Genomic DNA, 14,487 nt, shown 5'->3' on the forward strand with positions numbered 1-14,487 from the left:
GGATAAATTTGTAATATCTATATGTTACACTACACATGTGATTGTCAATCGTCCGACGCAGGGGGCGGACAAAGAACGTCCTGAAACGGACGTCTCACCTGCGGCCTGACGTGGCGGTATAGATACGTTTGACGTTCCTTGCTGAGTCCTCTGGCCTAATAACTGACGGAAGATCATAGGTGTCCATTCGTAAATACTTCGTCTTGCAAATGACAAATCGGATTTCCTCGGTGTCGTCTGCGGCTACCTTCATGTACACTACCCCGGGTTCGCTTGATGTGAAGCGAAAGTGATAATATTTGGAAATGTTTGGCACGTTTTTGAACCTATCACTGAGGAACATCTTCCAGTCTCTCCACTCCCACCCATTCTCGTCGTATGTAACCGGTACATTACTGTGTGCCGACCTGTGTACAACATCTACCACGTAAATTTTCAAAGGGCAAAAAAAAACAACATCGATCTGGCATAGAATTTCGAGCCAGTCAAAGTTAATTTATTTTGAATAAGGTTAATTTTTCGGTTTAACATTTACCTTGAATCAAAATTCAAGTTTTAGAGAAACTGAAATAATAGTGGTATTGATTTTTAAGCTATCTAAAAAGTCGAAACTTTCATTTTCAAATACAAAAGTCAAATATCAAGCTGGCAAGGAATTTCAAGACAGCTCGAAAATCAAAATTCAAATTTTGAAAAAGCTGAACTTTGTTCTATCATTAAATGTCGGGCGTGCTCGAAGATTCTCGAAGACATTCAGGATAGAAAAAAAACTTTGATCTGGTATAACATTTAAAGCTAAAATTTGCTCGAAATTCATTCCAGGACGAACTTGAGCTTTTTAAAAGTTTGAATTTTGATCTTCTGATAGACTTCGAATTCATAGTTTTACTCAGCTTGAAATTCAGCTAAACCAAGATTTTAATTTCCATTTGCGACCTGGCTCCAAGTTCAATACTAGCTCGAAATGTAAACCCTTAAACGTTGATTTCTTAATTAAATATGGCTTCTAAATAATTAAATTTGAATTGTATTTGAGCGGATACAAAATTTAATGCAAGCTCGTATTCAGCTCCTCAACAGATGAAAGAAAATACTTTCTAAACCAGTATTTGTACATTTTACCGTGTGATAAATAAAACTGTCTTAACCATTATAGAAGAACTGACGGAATTATACGAGAGCGGTCGAGTCCTTCCGGATTACAGAACAACAGTAAAACTGTCGTGAATATGAATATAAGGTAAATAAATAGAGAATATCAAGCCACCACCAATAGTCTTAGATGGTTAATCATAAATGAGAAACTATTTATTCCTAGAACCGCTCGGGTACTAGTAACATAGCTAGTGGTACGTCTCCCGTTTCGAATACGGGAGGGCGTCCTCCCTGGATGCGTCATCATGCGGATAAAGTACAACAGATTTCTCGCTCAGCGCTCACCATGAAGAGAATTGTTTGTTTGTTTGATTTGGGTTTAACGCCGTTTTTCAACAGTATTTCAGTCATATAACGGCGGAAAGTTAACCTAACCAGTGTTCGTGGATTCTGTACCAGTACAAACCTGTTCTCCGCAAGTAACTGTCAACTTCTCCACATGAATCAGAGGTGGAGGACTAATGATTTCGTTTATAAAATAGTCACGGAGAACATACACCCCGCCCGAGGATCGAATTCGCGACCCCGCGATCCTAAGACCAACGCTCTACCTACTGAGCTAAGCGGGTGGATTCACTATGAAGAGCATGGCACTAGGACTGATCAGCCTGTTTTCAGGTAGAGTACCGTGTCACGTGTCTACTACGGCGTGATATATCGAGAATCGCGTTCACTCCTACAAGTAGACATCGTCTCTTATATGACTAAAAAAAACCTGTTGAAAAACACTAAAAACACGAACACACAGGCACATTTATACCTGGTCAAACATGAATTAACGACCTGTCTGTATGTAACTACTTATTGTCCATGTAGATCCATGGGCAACATATACTATTTTCTTTTAAATTAATCATAAGAAAAAGCATTTATTAGGAAGACAATAAAAGTGACACAGTATTACAGTGCAGTTAGTAAAACTAAAATAACTGTGCAGTGTAAGTCAGTTTATCCCAGTGAATAAGTGTGTGAAGTTTCAATCCATTCCCAAAAGTGGTTACTGAGATACCAGCTTACATAAAAAACTTTACTAGATCGCAGACGCCGACGCATGGAAGTAAGGAGGCCCTGACTAGTCGAGCTAAATATGCATATAATACTATGATTCAAGTAATCATGTCTCTTACATGTGGTGGGGGGGGGGGGGACATATTGATTTCAGTCTGCCATTCTGTCTGTCACAAAGTATCCACCTAACTCCTCCGAAACCACCAAGTAAATTTATACAAACCTGCACAAACATATCATTGCCAAGCTTAGTTCGGTGATTTCCGGAAGAATTATAGCACTTGATCCGTCATTTTTTATATTGTCTAGCCACTTCTCTTATATTATTGAGGGCTTTCCACAAAATCTTACATTAATGGTCACTACCAAGCCTTGTTGTGCATATTATAAGTGTGTTACGCTTCATTGATTTAAGATGGAGTTATGGCCCTTGATTTGTCATAGTACCCTGTCTTCGTAACTGTTCCGGTACCACCTAGAGGAAATACACCAAACTTCATAAAAGTGCCAATACCAAACTTTCCTATGCATATCCGCTCAACATGACCCGGTTGATGATGTTCAGTGAAGTTGTGGCCCTTGATTCATCGACTTTTATTTTGGTCAAAAGAGGCTGCCTACGCGTACTTCAATAACTTTCCAAATGGTAATGGCTCAGTACACTTCGGTAATCTTATTGACCGATCATCCAAGAACATTGTAACAATAACCATAAGGGTAAATAATGACAACACATTAAATATTTACACTATATTACATTGAACTCAAACTTAACGTGTGAAACAGAAGTCTTGATCAGCATGGCAGAAGATTTTTTAAACTTTAAATTCAAGGAAAACTTACAGTCCTAATACATACTTTACATATATGACAATCCTGTGACAAATTCGCACACAAGTACACACCTTGGACTCAAAAGATCAACTCTTCGAAATACTACGGAAGAAAATGTCGACCAGAATATCCAGAAAGCACGAAGAACTGTTTATAGCTTCATGTTTAGTTTAAACATATTTTATTGCCAATATATACATATATAAACAGATAACTACGTCAATTGTACATATAATAGGCAAAAGGGTCGACCCACAAGTTCTCGCAACATTAGTAACGGGTCTTCCCTAATGCAAATATTTACATATTTAATTTACAACAATGACAACTAATCTGGTACATGTATGGTAAAAAATAAATTTACAATACAATAGCTACAAAAAAAAAGGAAAGAAGAAAAAAAAGAGTTGAAATAAGTATGTGTACTTATAAAAGCAATCACATTTGTGACTAGTGGCAATGTATAGATAGATGTAAGAGTAAAAATGATGCAATTAATTTGCATTAACATGTACTACATTAGGGAAAACAAAACTTTAAAAAGGAGAAACGAGTACATGTGACTTATATAGACAAACATATTTGTGACTAGTCAGTGTACAAAAAGATGTAAGAGTACAAAAAAAGATGCAATTCAATTGCATTAACATGCACTACATTTGGGGAAAAAGAACATAAAAAAGAAACAACTGGGGTCTTGTCAATAATAAACTTATATAATTATATATGAATAAATTGAATAATATTACCTGCTAAGTATGGTGAGTCTCAAAAGCGTTTGGTTGATTTTATGTAATGTTGGACTGAGCAGAATATTTTGCAGTTGTCTTCGTATGACAATTCGGAATTACCAACTAAAAGAAGTTGGGTATTTAAAGGATGAAATTGCCTTAGATCGTGGAAAAGTTTAATCCTTTGATTTGTATATTTCGTACAAGTGAAAAAAAAATGTTTAACGTCTTCAATATCTTCTCCACAAGAACAGATTGAGTCCTGAGACAGATGGTTGCAAAATAAATGAAAATTCAAATTACTGCACGCGTTTCTAAGCCTTGCATGAATTATAGAAAATTTTCTTTCTCCTACAAGATACCATTTTGGAGTTTCTGTAGTTGGAAAAACGGTATTTTTAAACAATCTTTTAAAACTTGATAAGGTGTTTATGGCTCTTATTTCAGGACTCAAATTGTTCCAAATATCAATAGCAGAAGGCACAAAGGAATTAGAAAATATTTGAGTTCTTCGACTGAGGATTATAAAATTTTCAGCGTTTCTTAAGTTGTAATGTGTAGAATTGTTGACAATGTTTGGAAAAATATTATTCAAATACTTGGGCGCATCACCGTTGCGAATTCTAAATGTGATTAAAAGTTTTTGATATAATCGTCTGTCAGATAGTGAGAGCCAGTTAATTTCCTGATACAAATTTTGAATTGAGATAGACCGGGTAAGTCCAGTTACAATACGGGCTGCTCCATGTTGTATTTTTGCTAGTGTTTCTTTTTCGTACTGAGTACAGCCGTCCCACACTACAGAAGTATATTCTAAAACAGGTCTTAAGAAAGATATTTATATTTGATAAAGAGTCTGTCTATTAAGAGTATACTTTAATTACCCATCATACCTAACAATTTTGAAGCTGATGTAGTTATTTGGTTAATGCGGTCATGCCATTTTCCATTTGAACTTAGTGTTAAACCTAAGTGTTTATATCGTTCAACAAATCTAACAGGTACGTTATCAAATGTCAAAAATGGTTTGTTGATATTTTGTTGTAAAGTAAAAAACATTGCTTCTATTTTATTCGGATTAAAATCTACAAGCCATTTTTTAGACCATGCATTTATCATGGCAAGATCATGGTTAACAATTCCTTCAAGATCAGTCAAAGAAGATGTAGTACATGCTAAAGAAGAGTCATCCGCAAAAAGACGTGCAATACATACAAATTCTCAATGATGTCATTAACATATACTAGAAAGAAAAGGGGCCCAAGGACTGAGCCTTGGGGCACCCCGGCATTGGCGCTGAGAGGTTCAGATAAAGAAGAGCCAACAAAAACTTTCTGGTTTCTGTTTTCAAGATAACTCTTGGTCCATTTTAACAAATTTCCTTTGATACCATTTAGTTGTAGTTTATAAAGGAGACCTTTGTGCCAAACTCTATCAAAGGCCTTAGAGATGTCACAAAATACAATACAAGTATAAGTTTTGGTATCTAGAGATTGAACAATTTGATGGTACATATCTAATAATTGATAAACCGTAGAATGTCCTTTCAAAAAGCCGGATTGTTTAGAGTAAATAAGTTGATTAGCTACCAAATGGTTATACATGTGTTTGTGTAGAATTCTTTCCATAAGTTTTCCTAGACAACTTAAAAGTGAAATAGGACGATAATTAGAAGTCAATTTATTATCTCCTTTCTTAAAAGGTGGCATTACAATTGCTGATTTCCAAATTTCAGGAAAAACACATTCTGTCAAAGACCTATTGAATAATGTACAAAGAGGTTTGGAAATTGTTTTGCAAATATTTTTCAATACTTTATGACTAATTAGGTCTTCACCGACCGCTTTAATAATATCTTAGATTTTGATTATGTCCTGAATTTCTGATTCTTGTATTTCTATAGTAGATAAACTAGCATCTGTATAGTCGGGCATATGCGATGGCACATCAAGGTGTGATATTGATGCAAAGTATTCATTTAGACAATTAGTTTTTTCAGAGTCAGAGAAGTGGTACGTTTCTGTGCCGTCAGAATTACAAGTTTTCAAAGGGGGGATAACTTCTGAAAAAAATTTAGTTTTAAGAAAACTACGCAGAAGCTTCCAATATTGTTTTTGATTGTTTGTATTCAAATCGACAAGGCTGTCCTCCAAATTAACATAAATTTTTCTCTGGCATGTTTTTTTAAAATTGTTTACTTTGTTTCTTAATTTTTTATAAGTATTCCAATGGTTTGTATTATGAGTAGAAATTGCAATGGATTTTTGTCTATCACGTTTGCGAGAATACAGTCTTATGGTTGAATCATACCATGGTTTGTCGTATGGTCTGATAGTGACTTCTTTATATGGTATACACTTTTTCATATAATCTAATAGTTTTTCAGTAAATAAAACTGCACCATCATTAACGTTAATAGAGTTAAGAAACGACCAATCGGCATTTGCAATATAGTTATTTAGGGACTGAAAGTCGGCTCTATTGTATAACCATACTTTCCTTTTATTGGACATTTGACAAGAAAACGGGGCTTTGAAAAATGCGCAAGTCGCTTTATGATCACTGATACTGTCAGGAACTGTAAAAACGTCACTGTGTAGACACGATAAATCATCAGAAACTAGAATTGGATCTATAAGTGTAGATGAGGTCGCCGTGACCCGTGTCGGATTTGTGACTACATTATCTAGATTATATAAAAGCATGATCTGTTTTAAGTGGCAATTATGTTTAAACTGATCTTCATTTATATCTCCAACGACAATTAAGTTTTCATTCATATCTAAAGCATTGCCTAGCATTACCGCTAAATCGTTCCAAAATGCTACAGGCTTATTTGGCGGTCGGTAAACGCAGCACAGTAAAAAAGACATAATACCAAATTTAGCTTCATGTCAGTGGGACTGCATGGTATGGACGGGTTAGACGTCCAGACAGCGCTCCACATTGTTGAAACTTATATGTATATGTATTAACAATTCTGCTATACGGTTTAGAAATCATTTTTCCGAATAAAGGACTCCTGAACAAACTTGAAATATATTTTAAAAAAAAAGACTTCTTAAACAGCTGTTAACACTTTCATAACAGACTTTCTACCTGTAGAAGCATATATCGAGCGCTCGTATTGTTCAATAACATCTGTCTTCAACCTGAAAAAGCAATAGAAAAGAGAGTGGCACGCCGACAGTTAACAGTGAAATCTCCGTCCAGTACCAGTTGGTTCATAGCAGTGAAGCGATTATTCTGGAAATATGACCTGCAGGATCCCTGATTCTGTAAACAAATGATGGGCAAATAAAATTTAAAAAAATAGTGTCTGCCCAAAATCTCTTGAAAATCTATAAATGTTGAAATTGTGAAACAAAAAAAACAAAAAAAAAACAACAAACAAACAAACAAACAAACAAAAAAACTACATTTCGTTGATTCAAATGAAGCCACCTAGCTTCAAGTTCTCGTGATGCAAACAGACTTGTTGTAAAATTAAAGTTTATGTGTGAAATGTACACCCTCCAGTCTGTAAGAGCCGCGTTTAATCAAAATGAGATAGATAAAACATGCAAGTTGTGCAACCTGGATGATGAAACTATGGAAAACTTTATCTTGCGCTGTGAAATACTTTCTCCTATGCGAGACCCAATTCTACTGGATATTGTACACGAACTGGAAGTAATAAATTTTGAATTCTTGGATCGACTTCAACCGAAAGAACAAGTGCATATTATAATAGACTGTACCCATCTCAGTCGAAGACTCGTGCAATATTAAACACTCAAGGCTGTTTGTATTAGAAAAGATCGAACTTCAATGTAGAAGACTGCTTTTTAACTTACATAAAGAAAGATATAAATACTTAACCGCAGTTAAAAAATAAGAGAACTTTAAAGTGCACAAAACGGCGACGGCCACCGAATCATAATAAGTTTCCAGTGAATAAAAGAACAGTCCATAAATCAGAAACTGTAAACTGTTTGTGACGTATTTAGTATGGAAAGGAATCTCCGCCAGGACATGCATGCTGCTAAATGACATTGCTGTGTTATTTACTAACATATGCGTTCTGCAACATTGCAACTGCATTTTAGTTTCTTACATTTGCCTTACAAGAAATTCATCTTTAATGCTTCTTAATGCTAAGAAAACAGTCCTTTCATGAATATCGGTTATCCTTGCATGTAATTGACAAGTGCGTTCAACCTTTTTGTTTGCTTACTGCAATATTGAAATGTATACTCATGCTATTACTAACTGTATTCTATGTTTTCTTACGCGTATTTGACGTTATTGCTACTGAATGTAACGAGCTATTAACAACGTTGTGACTTGTGAATATTCCGAAATTTTCATAACTTGATTGTTACTGCTTTTTGGATTTAACATTAGTGATGTTTGCAACCACTTGGTTCTTGTTTATATTACAGTTTCCCGGCAAAAATAATATACTAAAACACATGGCTTTAATAAATATTTAAACTTGCAGTATAACAAAAATTTAAGCACGTTAGTGCACTACAACATTACGGGGAACCAACAAAAAGCAAAAATTTTAGCGCAAATTAGTATACACGGGAGACCATTCTCGACAGCAAATTCACGTGTTCGGTAGTTTCCGTAGGTTAAACGGTGAGAGAGTCTAAACTGACCCGTGTATACTTGTGTTGTTTTCGGTGGAAATTACGTCCCTGGACAGCTGGAAATTATGAGTACTTTTTTTAATAAAACACCGTTCATGGTTCACTGATTTTACGGAAACTGCCGGAAATTCTGGTTCCAAGCTTTCTACGAATTTCATATTACAAATGTTAAAGTCGCATTTGATTAACTTCGTGCTGCTTACTGCTTACTTAGCACTGTTTTCGCCTTGCATAAATTTCAATCATTGCAATACTAAGAATCCATGAATTTAAAGTAGGAACCTACATAGAAAAGGTCTACAACAGGGACCTATATATCAAAAACAAAAAACAACGGGCAACAACGAAATGTTAACATGCATGTGTTAGTATAATGGAGGAACGATTTAATCAATTTCAGAAAGTAAAACGTACAAAACACTTAGAACTTGTTCACATAAACATTTTAATATGCCACAGAATGGATGCATTTGCCATTTACACGCAAGAATATGCGTTTTACATACATGCAGTGACGAAAGATGCAAGGTATGTGCCACTAACGGATGGAAGGTAACACAAAGACGCATGGATGTTGCATTTAGTTTAAAACGAATAACACAAGGCAATATGCATTTTGTCATTTAGCAGCATGCGTGTCCTGGCGGAAATTCCCTAAAATGCAGTTGCAGTGTTGCAGAACGCATATGTAAGTAAATAACATAGCAATGTCATTTAGCAGCATGCATGTCCTGGCGGAGATTCCCTTCCATAATTTAGAGCACGGTTTGTGTACAGAGGCAGAGAAGACTTGGATAACGATAACGATAAGGTTATTAATAAGACCCGGCCGAAACAACGGAAATATCCGATTCCGATTGTACGGAAACCACTGAAAACTTACGGACGAAAGGTTAATATAATTACGGATGGTTATAGTGTCGTCTTAATCAATGCAAAAATGTCTGTTTTACTTTACTAGAAAGGTATTTAAGGTGAAATAGCACTTTGTATCTTTTTTAATGTGGAGCCAAAACATACGTGCATGGTAATGTTTACGACGTCATAGCTAAAAAGTTTCACTAATAACCAAGAAAACAGTTACATATTAATGCCGGGGATAACTTCTACTTTAATATGAAGCGGGCATCCGGTGGTGGTGGTGAAAAGACGTGTTTTATGTGGAGAAAAACTTTTAGACTTTTTAGACTTTTTTTAAAGTGTTTTTACGGTCTTATGACTTTTTAGAAATGTTCTTAGAGTTAAAAACTGTATATATAATTTGAGTGATGATTAGAGGGTGAAGGAGAGCTGTAAATAGAGTGATAGTGTAGAAAATAATTGGTGACCTTGAAGGGTGGTGCAGCGGCCATATTGGATTTTTGTCGAACAAAGGAGATTTCCGAGTGTGGACAAGGATGATGCAGTTTTGTACAACATAAGGGCCTATAAGGAATGTGAATTATGCTATAAAACAATTTAAAATACATAACTATATTGTGAACAGTGACCTTTAACTGGAAATCGTCGCTTTCTTTTTTTTTAACTGAAAGACTTGGCTCAGAAAATTTGCGCATGGTTAACTCGTTTTTAACCTTTGGGGCAATGTGTCTCACTTCTTACTAGGGTTTTAACTAAAGAGTAAAAAGATTTTATCATCGTTTATCATCATTTAAACTTTTTAATCTGTATTTCTTACAACAGGAGGTTGATTTTTATGAACGTTGTATATTACCTTGTTTGTGTATAGTAATTTACCAGGTTAAACAGCAATGGCACTGGTTGACGCGACTGACAGTAACAGTGTGGCTCGTGTGACAACAGGACGTGCGAGTGGGGTTGGTAAATTTAACTCTGATGATCACCAAAAGGTAACAAATTACCGCTTAAATATTGAAAAAAGTTTAGCAAAGAAACTTGAAGCTGCGAAAAGAGCACAAGGTATTGAGTGTGTGCAGAAGGATGGAGGGCTTGTTATAACTGCCGATACTACTACTTTCGAACTTCTAAAAGAAGCTTGTCTCATATACTATAACAACTACCCAAGAGACAGAGGATCATGTAGAATTAGTAACATTACTGACAGATCTGGTGAATGTATAGTCACATTTATAATTAGAGTGAATACGCATTACACTATGAACATATATCCAACACAAAGTAAATTTATGGTTAATGGTAAAAATGTCAGCCAATTCACAGGTCAGGATTTGACGGGAATACAGAATATCGTGGCTGGCGCTACAGTTGATGGACAGCCAGTGAAGGTGCAGGAAGTGAACAAACGCCTCATTGAAAGTATTGAGATTGCGCTGCAAGGCGAACCGGTCCAGGTAACTGAAGATGGAAAAAAAAGGTAAAAATAGGTCTCGAGGAAAACTTGAAAATGACTCTGATAAGTGCATAAAATGCAAAAAAAATGTGCAGGACGAGAAGTACACTTTGCACTTTTAATGATCACTGGATTCACTACCACTGTGAGAAATTGTCGGAATCTGAAATTAAAACAATTGAAGCTAGTCCGAAAGAGGCTTCTTATAAGGGTAGAATTTGTAAGACCACAAACTTAACATTAAAAATTCCTGCAGTAAACACACCTTCGTCTTCAGTATTAGCTATATTGAATGAAGAAACAAATCTAAATGATGAAGTAATCACCAACAACGAAAAAGATTCGAACCAAGATATTAGCAAAAGCTTACTATTAGGGGATTTGTGTTATGTATGTGATAAACAGTTGTTTTCTGAAAAATACACTTGTGAAGTCTGTGAAGCTCTTTGTCATAAACATTGTCTTGAATTTGATGATAGCTTAGTTACAGCCACCTGTCTGACTTGTGTTGGAACAATTGAACAGTTGCACAGTAATGATGTACTGGAGGCACCGGTGTTAATAAGTGATGACGGGGCGAGAGTTCTGGTTGGAAGAAGTGCCGAGGCGGCCGTGGATCAATCTGGTAATGAGTATAGTAGCAGAAAGGTAACCATTTCAGTTCAAACCGACTTTGATTGTAGTGATGCAAAAAATCTGAGACAAAAAGAAGCTAAATTACGTAAATTAGAAGCCGAGTTGAAAATAAAAGAAAAGGAAATACAAGAGAGAGAAAAAAGTAGGCCCAAACTGGAAATATATATGCAAAAATTGGAAACTCGAAATGAAGAGCTAGATCGCACAGTAAAGACTCTGCCCCGGAAAATCGAAATTCTTGAAAACAAAATTGGCTATGAAGATAAAAACTTAAATGAAAGACCTCAACAGATAGAGAGTGAATCTCAAAAACCAACCAATTCTTCGGCTGAAACCTTGTTAAACAAGGTCCATAACAAAGTAACACATTATATACTTAATCAAATAGATAAACAGTTTGAAAAACTAGGTGAAACCCTGTCTTTTGGAGAACAAGTTAAGGATCAATTCAGTAAAGATGAAAATTCTGATTACTGCACTTCACATCAGGTAAACAAAAAAACTGAATTACTTCAGGAGTCTCAGAAAATGTCACAAGAAAAAGAAAACTCAAATCAGAACTTTAATTGTGAAATGTTTAGCCAAGACGGGTCGTCTGTGAATAATGGGAATTTGAACCTGAAATTACCATACAATCAGAATAAAAATCCGACACAGAGTGTATCTTCTGACAACTTATATCCAAAAGTACACCTCAGTTGTTTTAATGCATCTAGTCATGGAAAGTCTAATAACACTCAGATTAACACTCAAAGGTTTACAGATAACAATACAGTAACTCGACCGGTGGCTGAGCAAAGGTCATATACCCTGCAACCTCGTGCAAGCCTGAATGTCCCGACAGGATACGTGGCAGTACCAACTGGAAATCTTCACACAGCACTAGAGGGGCGAGCGATACGGTATGGACCCCATAGACCACACCAGCCATACAGAGGAGAGCACAATCTAAAAGGTAACCGTCCAAATAGCAGAAACGTAAATTCTAGATATGAAAACCCGCATAGGCAAACCAATCAAACCACGAACAATCAAGCACCTATAATAGATCTCACCAAGGAAGACCAACCAGAACGTCAGTCTTTTTTAGGCCAGCGCCAGGACTACATAGATCTGAAATAGCGCAAGGTAAAAAATCGGATACAGTGACAGTTAGTTCTTTTAATTGTAAAAATGTTAGGACCAGTGTGCAGGCCATTAATGACTTATTTGAAAAATCTCAGATTGTTTTATTGCAAGAAACATGGCTGTTCCAATGTAATCTCCATTTATTAGGCGAAATTGTAAATAATGTATGTTATGCAGGAAAAGGAGTTGATCTCTACAATCCGATCCCACCAATACAACTACCTAGGGGCTACGGAGGCGTCGCTGTCCTATGGAAGAAGGATCTTGAACACCTCGTAACTACAATACCAGATGGAAACGAAAGAATTCAAGGGATTGAATTGAAAACTCCTCGTAAATTATTCCTTCTGGTATCAGTATACCTACCTTCAAGGGGCAGCGCAGAGGCTGAAAATGAATTCTGTGAATGTATAGACCAGCTTGAAGAAATTATCTTGAAATATCAAGGTACACATGAAATCTTATTTGGAGGCGACTTGAACACAGATCTTTCCACCCAGCGTGTATTTTCTAAACGTATAGCCTATCTAAACAATTTAATATGTAAATATAGCTTGAAATTCACCAATGTGGGAAAAACTTTTGTTAATTCTAAAGGTGAAGACTGTACTGAAATTGACTATTTCTTGATAAGAGCAAAAGAATATGACTTATTCACAAACAAGTGTATCTTAAAAGACATTATTACGAATGTTTCCGACCATTATCCAATACAGATTTCTTTTACTTGCGAACTCTCTGTAGTGAAATGTGATTCAAAGAAAAGTGTTGCTGGTAAATTGAAGATTAAATGGGGAAAAGTCGACCAGGAATTCTACAAGCATACCTTGTGTCAAGAACTCTTAAAGCTTGATCCGACTAACTTGAACTCAATTGAAGAGCTTGAAAATTACACTCTGAAATTTATGGGCATAGTAAAAGATACTGTTGATAGTTTCTCGCACACAGTAAAAGTAACGAAAAACAGGCCAAAGTTAAAGGTGTGGAACGAGGAAATATCTGGTGCACTGAAACAGCTAAGACTGGCGTACAAATTGTGGGCACAGCAAGGGAAACCACGCGATCTGGATGAGCCATTATTTATATCATTAAAAGACTGTAAGAAAAAGTTTCGCAGTGAATGTAGATGTGAACAGGCTAGGCGCGCTGCAAATGACAAAGAGAACATCATAAATAATCGTACAAGAGATCCAAAACTATTTTATAAGCTAGTTAATAAACAGAGAAAGCAAAAAGGGTGCTTTATAGAAGATTTAAATGTGAATGGAAAAATGTACTCTGGTTCTGATGAGATCGTTAAGGGGTTTAGACACCATTTTGAATCATTAGCGCGAGAATCAAAAAACGACAGATTTCATAGTGACTATAACAAAACAGTGAAATGTGAAATTAAACATATTAGGGACCTAGTAAAAGACAAACAGATAGACTACGTTTCACTTGAAGAATTAGAAACAGCAATGGCAAATATAAACAAGGGAAAGGCTGCAGATTTCTATGGGTTGACTATTGAAAGTTTAGTGTTGGGGGGCGATGAATCTCGGGTGGCCCTGCTGAGGGTTATAAACTGTATTCTTGATTTTGGTGAAGTGCCGCAATGTTTAAAAATGGGTATTTTAACACCAGTCTTTAAAAACAAGGGTGAAAAGTCCGAGGCAACTAACTTTAGAGGAATTACGGTACTCCCAGTTATAGAAAAGGTCCTGGAAACTGTCATCAAAAATCGTGTAACACATCACATCCAGAAAACACAGAGTTGCTTTCAGCGTGGCTTCACGGCAGACACCTCCCCTCTGCATGCGGCGTTAATTGTAGAAGAGGTAACACGTGATGCAAAAGACAGGAGCGAAAGTATCGACATCATCTTTCTTGATGCAAAAGCGGCGTTTGATGTAGTTAACCATGAACACTTACTCAGACGGGTGTACCACGCAGGTATTACTGACAAACATTGGGCTGTACTCCAAAGTATACATGACGGCGTCAGAAGTGTTGTAAAGTGGTCCGATAGCGTATCCCAGCCATTCGACATACAGCAAGGGGTCCG

This window comes from Mercenaria mercenaria, chromosome 9, assembly GCF_021730395.1.
Source record: "Mercenaria mercenaria strain notata chromosome 9, MADL_Memer_1, whole genome shotgun sequence".
Lineage (NCBI taxonomy): Eukaryota > Metazoa > Mollusca > Bivalvia > Venerida > Veneridae > Mercenaria > Mercenaria mercenaria.